The sequence below is a fragment of the Abrus precatorius genome, unplaced genomic scaffold (assembly GCF_003935025.1).
Source record: "Abrus precatorius isolate BTA unplaced genomic scaffold, Abrus_2018 Scaffold5, whole genome shotgun sequence".
Taxonomy (NCBI): Eukaryota; Viridiplantae; Streptophyta; class Magnoliopsida; order Fabales; family Fabaceae; genus Abrus; species Abrus precatorius.
Window position 1 is genome coordinate 21,701,123 of NW_020874395.1, and position 18,090 is coordinate 21,719,212.

The following is an 18,090-nucleotide window of genomic DNA, read 5'->3' on the forward strand; positions in this document are numbered from 1 at the left end:
GCTTAAGCAAGAATAGTAGAAATTTGAAAGGTTTCACTATCTAGTTTTCTCACCTAGGCGAGGATGAGCTCGCGCAAGCTAGAGTAGGGCTTGCTTAAGCAAGAGCTGGCTTGCTCAAGCGAGAGCGCACGACCTGGAAGAGTATTTAAGGAATCCCAGTGCAGAAAAATGTCATTTTTCACCAGACAACCTTCCTCTCTCATTTTCTCTCTATTTCTCACCTTTTTCCCTCACAGAAAACCTTCCTCTCTCATTTTCTCTCAGTTCTCTCACCTTCTTCCCTCACAGAAAACCTTCTCAAGGCTGAACTTCTTCTTGATCCAAGTAGGAACCTTGGTTTGGTGCGAATCTAGTGAGAAGATCTGAGCCCTCGAGTGTTATTTCTTTCTTTAGAACGTGCGTGGAGGCCAATCCAAGGAAATCCGTTCTAGGGAAAGGGAGCTTACTTGAACTAACTTTATCCACTTACTAGAGGCTGAGATACCTACATGTATAATTTCATCTTAGCTGAGAATAAGTTAGTGCATGAACAAACCCTAGGGAAGAATCTCGAGTGAGCATGGCTGGGTGGATTGACTGTTGTTAGTGGATGTATTGAGTTGATGCATGTGATGAGGCTTATATTGTTTTGTGACTGGTATGAAATCGTTCATATTTGAGATAGTTGTTGAAATGCTATAGTATAAAGTGCTGAAAGTAGCTAATAAATGTTGTGAAATAATATGTTAAAATGCTTACTATATGACTGTGTGCATTTGTGTGAAATGTCGCCCTAATAGGGTCAGGTCACATATTTAAAGGGCGTAGGCATGTAACTATTAGCAAACATGTTGAGCTGAGGGTGTAGGCATGTAACGATTGGGAAATATGCTGATGAACGAAAAGATTTGTCACGAATCTTCATCAAAATATAAGCAGAAATTAATGTAATACTAGGGTGCTAACTTAGGTCATCTCCCATGAAACATTGGACGAGTAATCAAATATCAAACATATGGTGTGTAGTGTATTCAGAAAGCAAGTAAACAAGCGGGGTTTTGTGATTTCAAGATCAATGTAAAAAGCAAGAAACAAAATTATAAAGTTCAATTAATAAAAAGTGGTAACCCCTAGTTCATTCATGTAGACTCTATCCCTATTCCTCTCAAGATTTAATAATCTTCCTCTCCTCTCCGAATTAGGTTAATTTAACAAGTGAAAATCAACCTTATGTTTCCATGCAAATTAAGCAATTCAATGGACTCCAATCTCTCATCCCAAGATTACGCAACCTTAGAAATAAACCCAGAATTAAGCAATTCAAGTTTAGAATTTCATTAAAATGAATTAGGGTTAATTAAGCAATGTCCCCCTCATTCAATCATTAAGTTAATTCAAAAGATTGGGAAGAAGAAATTCATGAAAGAAAAGGAATTATATTAACATTCAAAACCCAAGAATTCAAGAGTCTAAATGAACTCTAAGGATTACAAGAAAGTTTAGCCCTCCATGAGAATGGGTCTCACAATTACAAAATGAAAGTAAAGAGAAATCAATAACATCAAGATGAAAAATTAAAGAAAAGTGAAGAAGAAATGGAATTCAAACCCTAGGTTGGACCCTTGGCTGTCATCCAAGGCCACCCTAGGCTCTGCAAGTGTTCCTTAAAATGGCAAAAGAAGCTAAAAGTGTGTGAAAGCTCCGTACCCTAATTTCTCAAATCCTATTTATAGTGCAGAAATTTTCACCTAAAGATGGTTTCATAGTGATAACGCGCAGTGCTCTATAGTAGTTACTATCGCTCCATAGTGGTTATGCGTAAGTCCTGTGATTTGGGCCTCTATGGAGTTATCACTTTGGCATCATAGTGATAACGCGCAGCGTTCCATAGTAGTTACTCTCGCCTCATAGTAGCCACACGCAAGTCATGTGCTTTTGGCTATCTAGAGTTGTCACTTTGGTATCAGAGTGATAACTTTGGGTGCTCCAGAGTGTCTACTATGGTTCCAAAGTAAGCATGCGCAGCACTTCTTCAAAATGCGTCTCTATAGTTGTTACTATGGGTTCATAGTGATCACTTTCGTCTGCCCTTCTGGATTTAGCTTGCTGTAGTGTTCACTATGGGATCCAAAGTGATTACTTTCATCTCAAACTTTCTCAAATGCTAAAAATCCATGGAAAAAGTCTAGAAATTCATGCACAATTATTCAAATGATCAAAATTGCAAACTATATCTATGTAAATCAATGTAAATTAGCCAAAAATTAAGAAACTTGTGATATTTAACCAAAATGATGTTTTTATGTTATTTACACTTCCTAAGTATACTTTTTCTATTAAGAAACATCAAAATGACAAGTAAAAATCCAATAAAATGTGGATTTATCACATGTCGAGTTAAGTTGTACTTTATTTGGATCCAGGTACTAGGATGAGTTGCTCCTAGACCAAAAGATTGTAGGTTTGTACTGGATTATTAAGGCTGTGACATCAGTTATTGGGACTGGGCTGTTGTTGTTTGCATTAGATGAGTTGATAATGGATTATATTGCTGCATTATGTGTTGGAAATTATTGAAATGATAAGTTGTATAAATATATATGTTTGTACTCTGCTATTTATGTTGTGGTTGTTATTTCGTAAGCTCACCCTTACATATTGTCTATGTTGGGGTGTATGTGTGTTGCAATGATCGTACGGTGGTATGTCAGCAGAAGTAATAGGTGCTATAGATACTTCTCAGGCTGGAAGGTCTGATTGAGAAAAGTCAAAGTTGACATGCTTTTGAAAAAATTGTAGCTTTAATTATTTTGTTAGTCTAGATCTTAGTGATAGGTCTAGACTATTTAACTACAGTTTTCAAGAAATGTAATTGTTGTTTATAAATTTATATTTTGAGCTCCATGAAGAGTAATTGTTGTAAATGTGTACATTTATATAATTTTTTGAATATATGAAAATGCACTTGGGGCTTTATTATCTTATTGTTGAGAAGTTCAAATTTAATTTCTGAAAAGTATACCTCCTATATTATATATTTTATCTCATAAATAAATCATGCTGGGAGCTGTGTTGCATGATGTCATTAATCCTTTATAAAAAGGGTCGTGACAATTCTACTATAAGATTTCTTTATTTTTTGTTTTCTTACTATTTCATTTAACTTTTACTACTTTTAAGTCAAATATCCTCAATAATGCATCCCTCAACATTGAAGAAATATTAATATTATATGTTTGTAAGTATAGTCTCTATAGGAACAATACTAAGAGTGTATAAAACACTATCTTTTACTTTAATTGATGGGTATACTTACCTAGTAGTTGAATTTGTTAAAAACTATTAAGATCGCAACAAAATTTTTATGCCAGCATTAAAAATTATATGTTTACAACATCTATGAAATTAGAAGTTGGGCGATTAAGCATTTAATAATAAAAAAAACAAAAATATATTTGCTTAATTTTATCTTTTTTTTTGTCTATTTTTAGTGTATGTTAACTTATTCTTGATCTTTTACTACGTAGTTCGATCCTAAAATTGAAAAAAACAGGGTGAGTGAGGAAGAAAACTAGAGAAGATAGAATGACAGTCCCATGTGACCATCATACTTTTCTAAAAATCTCCATTGAAATGTTATGGAAGTTGAAGTAAAAGTGTTTGGGATCATATGAAGTCAAGCACCTTATCAACCTATTTAGCTCAAAGAATGGTGCTCGGACTCATGATATTAAACAAGTGCTTGTAAGAGGCAACTTGAATTTTTATTTTTTCTTTTTATTATTTTAACTACATTTTTGGGTTAGGAGTTCATCTTTAGGATACTTTTGTTTTATGTATTTGTTTTATTTTAATGTTGATGTACTCTCAAATCAGATTAGCTTATAATTATTTTTATGCTTTATGCTTGGTTTATTTTAATCTCTATAATATTCTTTTAATTATTTTTATTGTTTAATTTTGTTTTGTCATTACAAAAGGGAGTACATATGAACTCTGACTCATCTCAAAAGAGATTACTTATGAACTTTGACTTATCACAAAAGGAAGTATTCTCTTCAAAAACATTATTTTCTTTTTATTGTGTCATGGATAGAGTAATAAATTAGTTTGAGAAGTTTTAAATATTCTCTTGTACATTTGTGATAAAAAGCATGCTCAAATATTTTGTTTAGGATATGATTGTTCTTTGAGTGCAAAAATTTTGAATATTTAGAAACCTCTATTTTATTTTTTGTAGTAGAAATAATTAACCTTAATTAATATAGAAATTAATTTATGTTAAAGATAACTAAGAATATGCAACATTTTTTGCTTACTTTATTTATGCTAAATTAGCCACAAAAATAGTGAGGAATTGAATCTAAAAAAATAGATATGTGATTATTATAATTTATTTATTTTTTCTTTGTTATGAGTGACTTGTCTGGACAGACTCTAGAATTTACTCTCTAACCTTATTAAGGCAAAATAGAACCAATGAAATTAAAAAATTGATTAAGACAATTAGGTTTTGTTTTGAAAACTTCAAATTTTATTTATCATTATTTGACTCCTTTAAGCTTATAATATCATAAATATTCTTGAATTGGTTGCTTGAAGATATATCTGAGTTAATTAATTGACAGATGATTGTACCATTAATAACTTAATGAAATAAATAGGTAATTTAATAATAAGAGTTAAGAGAATAAATCCATTATTTATACTTCTTATCAATTAATTGAATTTAACAATTCTAACGAATTTTATATTTTTATTTAATTGTTATTATCTATGATTATTACGATAATACTTAAATAAGAATACAGTCATAATTACATGATCATTGAATAATAATAATAATAATAATAATAATAATAAAAGATTGATAATTACAGTAACATAATAGTTTAAAATTAAATTGAATTATATTATATTTAGACAGTCACAAGAAGAACATTAGTATAACTCTATTACGTGATTTTTTCATTTTTTGTTCTCTTATCATGTGATTTTATTTTTTATTACTTTCAAACTAAATATACTCAACAATTGCATCCCTTAATATTAAGGAACAATTGTAATATGTACATGTAAGTATAGTATTATAGAAATAATATTGGAAGAGTTTAAAATGTTTCATTTTACTATAATTGATGAATATACTTACATGTAGATGAAATTTTTTTAAGAATATTAAAATTCACAACAAAAATTTATTTGTAATGCGTGTTTATTAGCTTGAACAATTTTACATTTTACATTTATATATCAGGAACAGCCTTTGTGGGGTTGTCACGAATTGACGGATTCAAATTCAATTCAATGCACAGTGTCACACCAAACACTTGGGCATCATCTCTCACAACCTATGTATTATGAACTTTAATTAAAAAGGTCTTTCGGGTGCTATGTTCTGTCAGATTGGAAAGCACACGTGTTGATGATTGTCGGTTCAAGACCAATGCACGTTCCCTTGTTTATGTATCTTTATGTATGGGTTTTGAACTTTTCTTATAGTCAACTATGAAATTTTCCAAATTAACGAAGTATAATAACGAAATCGTCATGCCCCGTGCTTAAATAAGGGTGAACAAAACAAAATAAAAAATAAATAAGTAAATTAACTGTAGGGGACAAGTAGAAACGAATTTTAGTTCATTTTAACCATAAGTAGAATTACACCCCGGTATATATAAGATGAGATTCGGGTTGCAAAAATTTATTTCGTTGATATCCACGTTTGACCCGCATCAATAAATAAACCACTAAACTCTAGTTTTGATCATTCAAACAGCAAAAAATTGTCACATTATTCTTTTCCTTTTATATCTATAAAATATTTTAGTCTTTAAATTAAAACAATATTGATTAATAATAACAAAATATTTATAACATTAGTGATTTAATAAAAATAACTTCGTTTCATCCTTTTAAAAGAATAAATGTTGCTAAACAACTATTATTATAATTTTTTTAATAAAAACCCTTAATATTTTTCAAATATTAAGATTATTAAAAATTATAATTGTTTGATGATAAAAAAATTCAAAATTATGTGTTATTCTCACGAAAAAGATAATCTAACGGATGATTCAATACTATTTTTTCTTAAATTTTTATGAAATTTTTTTGTTACGCACTTTGAATAAAAAATCATTTTCTTTGTTAAGAACTCTAATTTCTTTTCAGCTATTAGAGATGAAAATATGCTAATAGTGTTAGATTTTTCTCTTTTATAAAGTTAATATTGTTTCTTTCTCCCTTTATCAGTGATAATATGGTTTTAAGAAAATTATTTATGTTGTTTTAAGAAAAGAAAGTGGTAGTGATAGTGAAATTGTTCTCTTATGTCAGTTATAATTTTTTGTTTTGCAAAAAGAAAAATGATTGTGTGAATAGAAGTGGCCTTTTTGCATATTTTACCTTCCTCTCTTGTGTGGCTATATTGCTAACTTATGTGACCATTCTATCAAGTAATTTTGTGAAAGAAAATGGGCATAGAAATGAGTACAAGTGGAGTAAAGTAGCAATTTGGCCTGATTGTGATGAAGACATATGAATATTTTCAATTTTGTGAACATTAGTAAGAAAATAAAGTATGAAAAATTAGAAGATACTTTCTGGTTGAATATAGGCAAGATTTAAAATAATTGAAATATGATATTAATGTGTTGGATATGGTCATTGTTGCTAAGAGGAATAGAGGGCATGTGCATTATGAGCATGAAACTGTTGAATGACACGTGGTCGCACACGGGTCAAAATAAACCCAATTACTATAGTACGAGGTAAGCAACTAGGGTCGTTTCTCAAAGAATCACAAGAAAAAATTAATCTATTTAGAGAGTATATAAAACGAGGGGGTTGTTTATAAAAGAAACCAAAAATGCACTTAATTATAATTAGAATGAAGAGTGAAAAAAAAATTGAAATTCCAATCCAAGAATTAAGAAGAAAAATGACTACTCTATCACCGGATTTTTAAGAGAGTACATCAACAAACAATTCGGTAATTAACAATGAATCCGAATGAAACCTCAATTCAAACTCAGCATTCACATGAAAACCTTCATGCATTCGATTAGCACATAATTAATTAAAATTCAGAAAACTCTAGAACTTAATAGAATTGTGTCAATTTAATTTACCAATGCCGTTAATCGTAGTTTTCAAACCTGAAAATCCAATTCATGTTCCTTAAAACTCAATTACATACATCAATCGAATAATACGTAATCAACTAGATGCATAATCATCAATCCAAACGAATAAGTTCAATTCAAAAATATAATTAGCAAAAGGAGAAAATAAGGAAGAGATGAAACTGAAATTATTATTGAATTTATGCCAATGTGAGATCAATCCTCAAGAGTGTCACGTCCCATTTAATCCTTGAATTAGATGGAAATCTAAGCCTCCATGGATGGAGGGAAACAATTCGTAAAAGGGAGAGAGAGCGAGAGAGAGAGAAGAGAAGAGAAGAACAAAAAAAATTAAATTCAAAAATTTAAAATTTAAAATTCTGTTCGTCACTTTGTTACATTTTTTCAGCTATGAAAACGGCCTCTTTTTGGTTCGTGGCCTGAAGTAGGAATGGTAATGGGTAGGGTATTATAGTACCCATCTCCATACTCGCGTTTTAAAAAAATACTCGTACCCAACCCCTATGAACATTAATCCCCGTACCCGTACCCTCTGGGTACCCGCATACCCATCTTGTACCCATTACCCGCGCGTTGTTTGAGAAAAAAATATTTATAAAGAAAAATATGTTTATATAACTTCACATAAGTAGCATAATAATACAAAAATTCAATATGTAGTTGCCGAACAAGGTACAAACATAGATAAAAAAACAAATATTCAAAGATCATAAATGCTAAATATATCTTAATATAATAATTTTCTAAACTAAAATTTTTAGAAACAATAAGCAAAACTAAACACACAAGTTATTTGTCAGTGATAACCCTATCTTGTGTGAGATTTGATCAATTGATAATGTCAGAGCGACAACGAAATAGATCTGCACAATGGTTGTCCCTTCATGTGGGATCACTTGGTGACCTCTCGTGACGACATTGACAACTAACTCTAATGAATAGTGTTTCATAGTTATTAGGTTTTAATGAGACAGATATTGAGAATGAGAATAAAGTTTGAGTAAAGAAGTTCAATACTAATAACAGAAAGTGGATACATAAAATATTTTTTTTAACTTTTGAATTTAAAATTGTAAGAAAAATAATATATTTAATTAAAATAATATAATATAATAATATATGTATATATATATATATATATATATATATATATATATTAATACTAGTATTTTTAACTCATATACTATACAAAAGTATTTTATCAAAAATATTAATTTTTGAAAAATTATTTTAATGAATTAAATATTTATAATGTATATAAATTTTAAAAGAAAGAATTTGAATAAAAGATTAATAGTCACAATAAAATTTTATAATAAAGAAATATACGTGTATATTACAAAAATTATACTTTTTTACCTAAAAAAAATTAATAAATAAAAATTAACAATAATTTTTTATATTTATATCTTTTCAAAAACTTCTTTGAACGTAAATAAATAGTAAGAATAATATTATTTAGATTCAATAGATTATAGTTGTGCTTGTAATACATATGTTGCATAGAAATTATTATTTTAAATTAAAATATAAAGAGTAAAATTTAAATATTATTAATAAATAATAAATTTACGGTAATAGTAGGTGATTGTAAAATTTATAAAATATTTACAATATATTTATTATTTATCATTCACTTTATGATATAGACATCAATATGATTTTATTAACAAAAATATTTGTATGAAAAATATTTTATGTGTCATATATAAATAATATTTTAAAAAAGTCAATCTCATATTAACTATATAATAATTAAATTGTATTAGCCTAATTAAATGATATAAAATAGTAAATAAATTTTTCTATAAAAAATATAAACCAAAATAAATTTTTTTGTTTACTTTATTATTAAATATATTTTTATATTAATCTTATATAACTTCACATAAATAATATAATAATACAAAAATTCAATGCACAATTGTAGAATAAAGTTCAAGCATATATATATGCAGGTATGGGGCGGGGTGGGTACTTAGATACCCATACCCGCACCCATCCCCATTAAAATTTGCGGGTTTTTACCCACACCCATACCCGTACCCATATAGCAGGTAAATACCCTACCTATTATAGGTAAATTTTGCGGGCACCCATCGGGTACTTTACCCACTGCCATCCCTAGCCTGAAGGACAATTGTAGCTTTGGATGTCAGCTTCAAAACGCCATTGGAATGGGCTTAATCGGATGTCTGTGGACTGAGATATGGCCCAAATACTGCACCTTGCTCAGGATCCGCGACTATAGCGTTCTGACTTTTTCCAGACCCAGTTTCAGCTTCTTATCATCAGAATTGGTTTCTGACCTCTAATAGGATTTGTGCACCTTTCTCTTAGCTTTCCTACAAATCAAGAATCACAATGAAAGTAGTTCTACAACTACAGATATGGTCCCGAAACCAAAACAGTATCAGAATTTTGTCAAATACTGGAAAAATTAAATAAGCCCAAATAAAATTCAAACATCATAAAATGATCCAATTCAACCAATTAGGCACAAAAGAGGATTAATGAGATAGGAATTAGAGGAAATAATGTTATAAGAATCCAATTGGTCATTGAACCACAAATGTTTGATGAGAATGAAATTAGACTACTAGAAGAAAAAAAAGTAGAAGTTTAAGACATAATGTAACACCTTTTATTTATGTATTGTTCGATAAATTGTTCTAATATTGGGGTATGCTTTAAATTGAATGGAATAGTATTTATTAGAGTTCTGGTGCAAAGGGTCTCGCTCAGGCAAGGCAGGTCCCACTCAATTGAGCAGAGATCTCGCTCAAACAAGGTAAGTCGTTCAGGCGAAGAATGTAACATCCTATATTTTGATTTAAATAAAATGAGGTTTGTTAAAGTATAATTGGAATATATTTGGATAGAATTTATTTAAAAAAAAAATGAACAGTAAAACCGCCTATGAACAGTGTCGATGAACAGTAAACCGCCTATGAACAGTGAAACCGCCTTTGTACAGTGACGATGACGTCATGGCTGACGTCACATCCGCGTACAGTACGCGTACAATCCATGTACAGTACGTGTGCACAGTGTTTTCGGCGTGAACAGTTACCGCGAACAGTGTTTCCGGCATGAACAGTGATGCGGTGAACAGTGTTTCCGGCGGTGAACAGTAACTTCGAAAATTTTCTATAAAAAGGGGGTTGCGAACGAAACTTTCATTTCTTCACTCCTATCCAAGGTTCTCAAAGGTTCTAAGGTCATATCTCGCCATTTTCTCCCATACTAAACCTCCTAAACTTAGATTTTTCTTCAGATCTGTGATTCTACGTTCGATCTAAAGGATTACAAGTAAGTTTTTCCAAGTTTGAAGTTAGATTTACCGTTCGTTTCTCTTCTTCTTCTTCTTCTTATAGATGTTCATGATGTTCTTAGGAAAACCTCCGTTCTAGAGTTAAACCTTCAGTTAAATCCTTGTAAAAGCTCTGTTTTGAGGTAAGAGGGGGGCTCTACTTTATCATTTTGTTACGTTTATTACTTGTATTCTCATAGATCTTGTCATGTATGTGATTATATGTGGAATAATCCTTGTTTTATGAAAAATAATCGGTGAATAGTGAAAATAATTGGCTGTTTATGTGATTTATGATGAATACATGGTGAAAATGTGATATTATGTCCAAATAAGGCATGATAAGGTATATTGAAGATGGTTGATATGATTATATGATTTTGTGATATGAAATATACAAAGAGATGGAAGTTTTATGTTTGAATATATTGTGTTTCATGTAAAAATGATGTGTATTGTTAATATGCCATGGTTTGATGTATATGATGAAAAGTATGTGGAAATATGATGAAAAATATGTGTGAACATGAGAAATGGCATATGTGAACATGTGAATATACTCGAAAGAGTATGAGATGAAAAAAGATATGATGTAAATAGTTACAGAGATACACTGGGGGAGTGGAAGATGGAGACGATATGGGATATCTTGGAGAAATGTATGGTGGTGAGTGACATTCAGGATTGTGCACGGAATATTGTGTTCGAATGCACCACATGGCCACACACTCATTTCTCGACTTGACTCCTGACCATTACCTTTGCTAAGGGGCCGTCTATTGCATGCGTTGTATCCGTATTGCATTGGGCCATCCGGCGACTATTTACATGGATGTGTAAGACCTCGGGATAGAGGCATCGGATAACTGTGGCCACAGGGCGCGGTAAGCACGGATAAAAGTAAAAGAAATTGTGAATCTGTGTAATGTAATGTGCGTTGAGATGAGAATATGCTTTATATAACCTTGTGATATGTAATGCCATGATATTTTCTTTAATCGTGATAAGATGTGTTTTGTGAAGAATGTATATGTTATGTATGAGTGGTAGGGTAGAGACTCACCCTTACACAACATTTTTCAGGAAACCAGGTTGAATAGTACCAGGCTCACAGTGCATGGATGGATGAGAACTGCTATAGGACTTAGTTATTTTGAGTTATGTAATGAATATTTTCAGTTCCATAGCATTCTTTTGAAACAGTTGTAAAACTACTATTCCTCTTTATTGCTGATGAAAACTTTAGAATCTTTGTTTTCCTAAAGTACTTATGAATTAATGAAATTTTACTCTATGAACCTTATATCATTTCAATGTCTTTTCCTTATTAGAAAGTTTTGAAGGAAAATTTACTTTACCATATTAATTTTTATGAAAATTTATCATATATTGAGGAAAGAAATATAAGGTGTTACAAAGAATCACAGGAAAAATGTCAAACTCTCTGGACGTTGTCTCACTCAGGCGAGAACGACCCTTACTCAAGCTAGAATATTAGAAAAGGATTGGACAGTCCACTGTCTGGTGTTCTTACTCAGGCGAGATATGTCTCGCTTAAGCAAAAATCATCTTGCTCAAGCAAGAGCACGGGAGATTTAAGGGGTATTTAAGAGATTTTTTGCGTGAAAATTTCATTTCACTCCAAATCTTACATTCTCTCTCAACTTTCTCTGAACTCTCACTTCCTTCTCTCAAATAAAACCTCCTTAAACTCCAATCATTCCTCAATCTGATATTAGATGTCAAATCTAAACGACTCCAAGTAAGTTTCTCTAGATTTTACTCTATTTTCTCTGTTCATTTCTCTTGATTTTCATTTCTTAAGGGTATCTCGTGATATCCAGGAGAACTTCTATTACTAAGCAAGAACCTTCATCAATCTTTCTCCAAATACTTATCTTGAGGTAAAGAGAGCTTTATTTTATCATTTTATAAAAGTGTATATTTTACCCTCGTGAGAGCTTCACTACATACTTATTATATGAAAATAAATGTTTGAATAATAGTACTTATGAGGAAAAGATAGTGATATGCGTGTTTGATTTTATGGCTTGAGTGATTATGTTGTGATTACATGAAATATATGATGAGTAAATGTTATCTGTTAGTTGAGAATTATGTAACTATGATAAAAGGTTAATGATACAAGTTGGAATGACTAATAACTAAAAATATACCATCATGTTATAAGTGATGTAGACTTAGTTCAGAAGTGCTTTACTAAGCATAGTTTTTTAGCTGGGTAAGAAATGTGTCATATAAAGGAATATGATATGGGTATAACGTGTTAAATGGATCTAGTGTGAATAGTTACAGAGATATACTGGGGTATAGAGTCTGGAGACGATGAAAAATTTAGGAAAAACGTAGGGTAGTGAGCGACATTCACGTATGTGTACACACTCTTTCTGAGAGTGAATGTGTCACATGGCCTCACACACAATTCCTAATTAGACTCCTAACTATACTTTTGCTAAGGGACCCGATATTGTATACGTTGTATCCATGTGCATGGGCTAACTGATGACTATTTACCTAGTTGAGTAAGACCTTAAGAAATGTTGGAAGCATCGTATTTCTGTGGATTGTTGTTATGCTATTTTGTGGTTAGATTTATTAAGTATTCTTCTATTTTATGCTTATAAGCATGTTGTGGTATTAACTTTTAATATGAATGTATGTTTAATGATAAGGTAGATGCTCATCCTTACTAAAATTTTCAAGGAACAAAGATGACGACACCTCGAGAATGAATTAGATTAATAGATACTTCTGTAAAATGTAGATTAAATTATGTATTTAATGAGTATAAAAGGTTATGTTATTTTAAGCTGATCATCGATTGTGATAATATACTCAGCCATATCTATGTCTTGGAAATGAAATTATATATACTATTTCCTTAGACTTTCTTGTAAATAATAGGATTCAACGCACCATATGTATATATATTTATAGAGGTACGGTTAGGACTTTGGCAACATTGACTTACTTGTGTACATACCATGACCATGATCATCTCGGAAGGCTGATCTGAGTAACTTTTGAGTGGGTCACAACTGTTGAGGTCGCGGCTGATTCGAGCAATCTCTATCTTGAATCAGATGAGGATATTGATTCTAAGAATTTAGCGAAGATAGAAGGATGACATGGTGTCGACTAGCACTAGGTTCTTAGTATTTTATATATGAATTATGACTGCTCTAGGACTTAGTTTATTTTAGTTATGCAACTATTATCCTAAGTCCTGTATATTGTGAACAACAATTTGTAAAATTATTGTACTTATTGCATGTAAATGAAAGTTTAGCATCTATATTTCCTTAATTATTTTAACATATTGTGATTATCAAATTATAGTTTATTTTATTCATCATATTATGTTGATAATAAAGTTTTAGAAATGGCCTTAACCGTGGAAATAACACAACCTCTAACAATAATCTAATCAATAATAACCTAGGGTGTACGGTTTCATCTTTACAATTCTTTATCTTCTCTTTTAAATTAATTTTAATTTTAGTTTCTCTATGAGTGCCAATCACTCATACTCATAGCACAGTCATGTTTTCTCTCGAGTAGGGACGTGCTTATCGAGTGTGCCTATAAGGGGAGTAAGGGTATGCTTTTTAGTAAGTACGGATGTGCATTTGCCTCTATTCTATGATTCTTTCACTTTCCTCCCACTTCTTAAAATGATGACATTGCATTGCTCCCTTGGATTAGATTCATGTTGGGTTAGAAATATTCCCAACATTCTTTGACTAAAAAGATGAGTAATTTGCTCCAATTAAGACTCAACCTTTGAAGAGTCTGATTTCATCTTTGATTTAATTTTTGCAAACCTTCTATCCTCCTTCTGAATGTGTTGCTCTAACTTAGATTCAATGTTTAACATCCTCTTATCAAAATAGTACACATACTGCATCATTTGCCCTTCAAAGTTGGATAGCAATCTAAGGGCCTCTTTCCCTTCTAGCCTTGCTCCCTGATTTTGTACACAGGGAGGACAATAAGCATTTGAATTTTGACTTCCAAAGTTGTAACACCTTTATTAATTTCAAATAATCATTTTCGAATAAATTACATTTTTGCAAATTAGAAAGAAGATAATGAAATTTCCTTTCAAATAACTTCAAATACATCGTTTCAATAAAGTATTTCAAAATATGGGATGGGTTACAAATTTGAATCAGAATAAATGCTACAGGACCTATTTAATACATTACAAATCTCAAAATAATTTTTCTAAATCCTAGAGCAGTATCATCCTTCTCATTCACTGAGCTTGATGTTGGTCATCTTAGTCACCTAAAACATAAATGTAAGGATGAGTTCTTTACACTATCACACACCCACAAATATAAAGACTCACCTTGCGTATTCCAAATGTTTCCTAATATAGTTAGAATCATACATTGTGTATACATAAATTAATTCTTTCTAACACGACACATGTCACATTCACCATACTATGGCAAGTCAACCACACACATCGTCATTTCACACTGATTCATACACAAGTACGCTTACTGCACCTTGAATCAATCCACACACACGTGCGCTCACTTCACGTTAGTCACGCTCACTATGGCACTATGATCACTGTTTCTTGACGCCCTCAACCTTAGGGACTTACTCAGTTTCACACCATGGATGGTCTCTGGTTAGTCCCCGCCTCATGGATACAACGTGTGCGGTCATGAGCCCCTTAGCAAAGGTATTGGTCAAAGGCTAAGTCAGGAGAAGAGTGTGTGGCCTATGTTGCACCCACGCTCACTGTTTTGTGTCACCACCACCCTATTTTCTCCAAGGTATTTCTACCGCCCCATCTTCCACACTCCCAGTGTATCGCTGTAACCATTCATAGTTCCAACCATTTCAAACACGTCACAATCATAATCAACATGTCATTCACACATATTCATTCACATTCTCAATTGTTTCATAGTATTCAACCACTTTCATCACACACATTACTAAATATCAATCACACTAAGTTCCACACAAAATTTACATCACAACCCTATTGTAATCAAATATTTCCATCACCACCCTATTACAATCAAATCATTTTCATCAAATCACACATCTTTCTACATTCTATATCAATCACATTGTAATACATGAGAGTACAAATGAATTCTAAACAACAAAAGATAGGGTAGACTCCCCCTTTACCATGAAATGAAAGCCCACAACAAAATCGATGGTAGAAGGGCTCCCCACATAGATTTTCATCCTATGTATATGGAGAGGTCCATGAGAAATTGACGAGAACAAAGACAGGGTGAAAAAATAAATCCTAACTCATAAAACTTACCTCCAAACGCCAAAACACGATCTTTGTTAAAAAATAATCGCAGAATTCAAAACATTTATCTATCCAACCATAAGGTAAATCAGCCGCTACCCCTCCTATACGAAAAAAATTGTGCATCATTCTCATACCTGTCGCAGCTTCGAATAAATCATATATTAATTCTCTTTCTCAGAAAATATAGAAGAAAGGGGTTTGTGCACCAATATCTACTTGGGTCCCAACCACAGTAGATGAGAAGCTATACGACTCAACTCTAACATAATTACTCAGATATAGCTAGCTCTTTTAGGTACTTGAATATTTCCCAACTGTTCTGGTTCGTTTACAGTTATTGCTTCTGTGAACATAGTAGCTAAATAATCCCAACGTGTTACATAAGGGAGATATTGTATAATTGTTCGATTTTCTGCAATTTTTTCCATCCCTCTGTGTAAATAACCCAATATTGGTTCACAATCAATAACATCCTCACCATCCAGAGTAACAATAAGTCAAAGAACACCATGCATTGATGGGTGGTGAGGCCCCATATTTATTGTCATGAGGTCCTTTCTTGTAGCTGGGATATTCATAGATTTTTTTCCTCGATTCATTCTTCTATGAATCGCTTTTTTAGAAAAAAAAATTCATCAAAATTCAAGATCTAATAAATCGAATAATTGAAAATGACTCTTCAAATTAACGAATTTGTGACTCCCTAATATCAAACTAATTTATTAATTTTTTATAACGTATTCTACTTTTTTTTGACAAATAAGACTGTAATCGTTGCCATTTTCCTAGAATTTTACGTAAACCCCTTTGAGACAAAATAGTCTTTTTGGTGCAATTCAAAATGTGAAGTAAGTCTTCGTATCTTATTGGTAAAATGGAATATTTGAAATTCAACTGATCCTAGGTTTTCTTCTTTTTTTTCTTCTGAAATAACAGGTATAAATGAATTTTTTACCATAAAAAAATGAAATGAAAGCTTTCCTCTTCCCCTCGCTTTTGATAAATATTTTTATTGATCAGTAATAGTAATGATACCCATTTTTGTATATAAATCTAAATTTCCTTAGGAATTCCTGATTGAATTCATTCTTTCTTATTAATCAATCCAATCAAAATAGATATAAAAGATACTATATTTATGGATTCACCAAATAACAAATTATATGCTTGAAAAATAAAAGACAATTTTGTTGATTCTTTTTTCGATCTAATGGATACATCATTAGATTAGTATCAATGCCACAATATGTGTTCCAATTTATGTTATGTATATAACAATTTGTCTTCATATACCAGATATATATTATGGTAAATAAAAGACAAATTTTGATTAACGAATTTTCAATCGCGAATACATATGTAGCCTTACTATATTGAAACGACTTCCATTATGGGTATTAAACCAATAGCGATTTATACAAGCTAATTCTTCTAATCTATAATTTGGCCAAAGAAAAATTTGGAAATTCATTAGTTTCTTTTTATCTCTGTCAAGATCTTTTCGTTTTTAGTCAAAAAATTATTACCTTTATTTTCATTGTAAAATATTGTGTTTCTATGCATATTATTTATATTCTTAGGATTTAAACAAATTACAATTCTCAACTCTCTACGACGTCTAGCGGATAAAATATTTTCAGGAACAAGCAAATTATAATTTTTTTCTGTTATTTTTAGGTCTCTTGTCCGTGTAATGTATTTTTCAAAATTTTTCTTATCAACATTACTTTTTTCGGAGTATTTTTGATTCATTTTGTACTTACTCTTACGAATTAATGAGATACCCATGGTTTGATACATGAAAAATTGTTTATTGTTTTTTCTAGACAGGCGAACTGGTTTGATAATAAAAAAAGCGTTTTTCATAAATTTTGTATTTTCATTTTTCTTCAAGCCTGGAAAAGTGAAATCCTTATGCTTTTGAATCATCATAATTTTTAGATCTAGTTCTTCCCTTTGAATAAAGGTTATAGCAATTTCTCAAATTTTTCAATCTAATCAGGAGACAGTATAGTTTGACATTATTTAATATTCTTTTACCTAAGAAATTCTTCCAGTCCAAATGAAAAGTAAAAAAAATTCTTGTTAAGAAATTTAGTTTAGCCTTCATCTTGTTCTTGTCTTTCTTTTTCTTTATACCCTTACCATCCTTTTTACTGTCCAATTCCGCAAAATTTTTTTCAATATCTTTTTTTTTGTTTGAGGGAGATGATTCAAGATTTACTCGACCCGCGCATTCTGTTTTTGCTCGATTTTGAGTCTCTAACTCGAATTCCGGAGATTTCTTTTTGATGAATCCACTTTTTATTATATTTTTACTTGCCTTTTTTGTG

At 31.1% G+C, this 18,090-nt stretch overlaps 1 pseudogene; it reads right to left on the reverse strand.

The window, feature by feature from the left end:
- The window catches only part of LOC113866912, a 45,651-nt pseudogene that overhangs the window by 18,118 nt on the left and 9,443 nt on the right, over positions 1-18,090 (reverse strand).